The following is a 5,166-nucleotide window of genomic DNA, read 5'->3' as shown; positions in this document are numbered from 1 at the left end:
TAGCAATGGAAGCAGGAATGGGTGCCATCTGGCAGCTCCATCACCCATTATCCCGCTCCAGGTCACAGATGAAGGGCAGAGAGGAATAGTTGGGAGCATCTGAGTAATGAACACAGAACAAGTTCTAGAAACATAGCTATATGACTCTGAACTCAGGAGTACAACATTGACTCAGTTCTAACTTTCAGTTCAGCACATAAGCCTGCAGTGGAATAACCAAGGCAGAAGAACCAGACCAAAGAGAAGCCAGGAGTTCAGTTGCTCTGAACCTTTAGAACCACCCAACATTGACTGTGACTGAATATATCAGCTGTCTACTGAAACTCAACTACACAGAAGCTAAAAGACCCAAACCTGGGTCAGGAACTTACAGAGCTCAGACCACAGGAGCTGTGAACAGACCTCTACCTGGATCATACCATTTGGGGAGAACTGAAAAATTGCAGGCCCCCAGACTGAGCTGTGAATACAGCAGCAGAACATAAAAAGACAGATGCTCAGTTCAGAAATTGCTCCTCTCCCTGCCCCCTCCCTCAGAAGTGAGCAGAGCCCAAAACTAACATAAAGTTCAAAGTCAAGAAGTAGACTAGAGACAGACCACACGGAACCGGTGGCACTTAGCGGGCAGGCAGTGCGACCTAAAGCCGGAGAGGGCCTGAGCTCCAAGGCAAGCGCATGGGAGGCTCCTCTGCGTGGGGGCGCACGGCGACGGCAGGGGATGCACGAAGGGTGGTGAAAACCAAGGGCGCCGCTGGGGCGGCTGGGAAGCCCCCGAGGCGCCGCTCCTGGCACACACACACACACACACCCCCCACTCCCCCGGAAGGGAAAGGGCCGGCCTGGGAGAAAGAGGAAGCTGCCGGTCCAGGACCAGAAAGCCGAGGAGCCGCCATTGCCTCTGGCTCCCTTGGAGAGCTGCTCCCTGGATCTCGGGGGGCAGCGGGAGCCCTGGGTAAAGTTTCAGAAGCGGCAGAGCCTGACTTGCGAGGGGGCAGCCAAACTCCTCCTAGACACCTTTGAATACCAAGGTCTGGTGAAACACACCGGAGGCTGCTACTGCGGGGCGGTTTGTTTTGAAATCTGGACTTCGGAAGATCTGCACGTTTTTGACTGAAACTGTAGCATTTGCAAAAAGAAACAGAACCGACACTTCATTGTTCCAGCTTCTTGCTTCAAGCTTCTGAAGGGTGCTGAGAACATAACCACATACACTTTTAACACTCACAAGGCCCAGCAGACATTCTGCAAGAGCTGCGGGGTGCAGATCTTTTATATGCCTCAGTCCAACCCTGATGGTTATGGAATCGCTCCCCACTGCCTGGAGAAGGCAGTATGCGCAGCATCGTCATCAAGGAGTTCAACGGCAACGAGTGGGAGAAGGTGATAAAGGAGGACAAGACCACTCAGAGCAAGTCCAAAGAGTGACCCGTCCTCCTTCTGCCTCGGCCAGGCCTGGCCCGTGAGAATGAGGCTCTCTGGGACAAGGCGACTTGGCCCAACAATGGAGCCTGCCATGACATGTTTCTGGGAGCCAAGGGGCTTCTCCAGTTATGTCTGAAGCAGGAAAAATTAAAGCAACTCACTTTTCATACAGAGAGGCAGCCTGAGACAGCTGGTCCTAGAGGCTAGTGTTCTTTCTTGGACCAAGCAGCCCATGCCTAACTCCTTGGGTTGCACGGTCTTCCCCCCTCAGCCCAGTCTGTGGTCCAAATCATTTCACGTCCTCCCCTTTCCTCCCAACTTTCATGTGAGCTTTTAGGAACATGAGCCTGCTTTGGTTTTTATTAAAGATAATTATTACTGTGATTTAAAAAAAAAGAAGTAGACTAGAAGAATGAGCAAACAAAAAAAGAATCTGAACATAAAGAGCTACTATAATGGCATGGAACCTCAAGACACAAACACTGAAGAAGATAATGATTCAAAAACATCTGCAAGCAAAGCCTCAAAGAAAAATGCAGACTAGATGCAAACCCAAAAAGAATTACTAGAAAAGTTACAAAAAATTTTAAAAGAGCAAAAAGTGATTTTTAAAAACAAATAAAAGCAGTGGAGGAAAAATAGAAAAAGAAATGAGAGATATACAATGGATTTGTGAAAAGAAAATTAGTAGCTTGGTAAAAGAGGTACAAAAATGTTACTAAAGAAAATAACCCCTTGAAAATTAGAATTGCCCAAATGAAAGTTAATGACTCCAAGAGACATCAGAAAATAATAAAACAAAGTCAAAAGCCTTAAAAAATAGAAGGGGACAGCTAGGTGGCGCAGTGGATAAAGCACTGGCCCTGGATTCAGGAGTACCTGAGTTCAAATCCGGCCTCAGACACTTGACACTTACTAACTGTGTGACCCTGGGCAAGTCACTTAACCCCCATTGCCCTGCAAAAAAACAAACAAACAAAAAATAGAAGAAACTGTGAATTACCCCATAGAAAAAACAACTGTCCTAGAAAATAGATCAATGTAGACAATTTAATCATTAATCGTTAACCTGCATGAAAGCCATGAACATCTAGACATCTTATTTCAAGAAATTATAAAGAGGGGGCAGCTAGATGGCGCAGTGGTTAAAGCACCAGCCCTGGATTCAGGAGTACCTGAGTTCAAATCCGGCCTCAGACACTTGACACTTACTGGCTGTGTGACCCTGGGCAAGTCACTTAACCCCCATTGCCTGCCAAAAAAAAAAATTTAAAAAAAAAAGAGAAATTATAAAGAAAAATTTCCTAGATATATCAGAAAGCAAAGCTGAAATTCAGAGAATCCATTAGTTATCTCCTGAAAGAAACCAAAAAATGAAAACTCCCAGGAATATTATAGTTAAAATACAGGTCAAGGAAAAAAATACTGCAAGCAGTCAAAAAGAAAGAAGTCAAGTGCACTGGCAAAGTGGACAAAGGAGGCAAAGTCATGATCACACAAGATTTAGCAGATACCATTATACTTTTGATATGATATTCTAGAAGGCAAAGGATCTAGGATTTCAAGGAAGAAAAACTATCCAGAAAAACTGTATAATCCTACAGGAAAGAAAATGAATATTTAATAAAATAGAGAACTTTTGGGCATTCCTAAAGAAAATACCAGAGTGTGTACACACACACACACACACACACACACACACACACACACACACACATATACACACATACATATACATATACACATATAGGTATGTGTAGGGGTGTGGGGGGGTGTGTATAAAAGAGATGTTGAGAAGGTACAAATGACAAAATTTGGCAACAAATTGGATATGTGGAATGAATGAGTGAGAAATCAAGGACAGAACTGAGATTGTAAGCCTGGATTACTGGAAGAATGTTAGTGTCCTTGATAGAAAAAGGGAAGTTCAGAAGAAGGGAGGGTTTAAGGGAAAAGATAATAAGTTCTTTTGTAAATATGTTGAGTCCAAGATGCCTAACGGACATCAATTTCAAGGTATCAAACTCAGTTGGTGATGCAGGACTGAAGTTAGGAGCGAGCCTACAGATGGAGACATAAATATATTTTTATTATATATAAATAGATATGTATGTGCATATATATGTGTCTGTGTATTATATGTGTGTACATCTCCCAGTTTTGATAAAATGGAAAACATAAATTTCCTAGAGAAAAACTTTCTATTTTATAAAAACTGCTAGGAAAATTAGAAAGCAATCTAGAAGAAATTAGGCTTAGACAAACATCTTACACCACACTCCACAACACATTCTAGATAGATATGCGACCTTAATATTTAAGATCATACTGTTGAAAAAATTTAACAGATAATATACCTCTCATAACCATGGTTAATAGATGTACTCTTAACCAAAGAAGAGATAGAGGAAATCACAAAAGATAAAATAAATAACTTTGATTACTTGAAACTAAAAAGCTTCTGCACGGACATTGATGCATCTAGAATAAGAAGGGAAGTGATCAAATGGGGAAAAAAATCTTTGTAACAAATTTCTCTGATAGGGGCTTTGAATTTCAAGATATATAAAATTAAGAAATATGTATATAAGACTAATAGATATTCCCTCAACAGATAATTAGTCAAAGAATATGAACAAATAGTTCTCAAAGGAAAAACTGCAAAGTATTCACAATCATGTGAAAAAATGTTCCAAATCGAAATGCAAATTGAAACAACCCTTAAGTTTTACCTTATAGCTTGCAAACTGGCAAAAATGACCTAAAAAATGGCTACAGTGAATGCTGGAGGGTTTGTGGAAAGGCAGACATACTAATACATTGTTGGTGGAACTGTGAAATAGTACCAGCATTTTGGAAAACAATTTGTAATTTTGCAAATAAAGTGACTAAAATGTCCATCCCCTTTGAACCAGAGGTTCCATTATTGGGTTTATACTCAAAAGGAAGCCACTGATAAGAAAAAAAGTCCCCATATGCCCCAAAATACTTAAGGCAGCACTTTTTTGTGATCACTAAGAATTGGAAACAAAGTAAATGCCCATTGATTGGAGAATGGTAAACAAATTGTGGTACATGAATGTAATAGAATATTACTGTGCAGTAAGAAATTATGTGAGTGATGAATAAAAACAGAGAAGTATGGAAAAATCTATATGAACTGATGGAAAGTAGAGCCAGCAGAGTCAAGAAAACAGTATGCAAGCATACCTCAGAGATACTGCAGGTTTGATTCCAGGCCACCTCATTAAAGTGAATATCACAATAAAGCAAGTCACATGAATTTTTTAGTTTCCCAACGTATATGAAAGTTGTTTACCTTATACTGTAGCCTATTAAGTGTGAAATATAGTCCTCTTTGAGAATGAAGGACAAACAACAAACAAGTATATGATAGTATTATGTCTTTTAAAAATGTGCATACCTTAATTAAAAATACTTTAGCACTAAAAATGCTAACCATCATCTGAGCCTTCAGTGAGCTGTGATCTTCTTGCTGATAGCTGCTGCCTGACCAGGGTGATAGTTGATAAAGGCTGGGGTGGCTTTGGCAATTTCTTAAAATAAGACAACAATATGGGGCAGCTAGGTGGCACAGTGGATAGAGCACCATCCCTGGAGTCAGGAGTACCTGAGTTCAAATCTGGCCTCAGACACTTAACACTTACTAGCTGTGTGACCCTGGGCAAGTCACTTAACCCCAGTTGCCTCACCAAAAAATAAAAAAAAATAATTAAAAAAAGA

General features: G+C 41.0%; 1 pseudogene; it reads left to right on the top strand.

Moving 5' to 3' along the window:
- The first annotated feature begins 675 nt into the window (after positions 1-675).
- Positions 676-1,498, top strand: LOC122738904 (annotated as a pseudogene).
- Positions 1,499-5,166: the final 3,668 nt, after the last annotated feature.

Source organism: Dromiciops gliroides, chromosome 2 (assembly GCF_019393635.1).
Source record: "Dromiciops gliroides isolate mDroGli1 chromosome 2, mDroGli1.pri, whole genome shotgun sequence".
NCBI lineage: Eukaryota > Metazoa > Chordata > Mammalia > Microbiotheria > Microbiotheriidae > Dromiciops > Dromiciops gliroides.
This window is presented reverse-complemented; position numbering and strand designations above follow the sequence as displayed.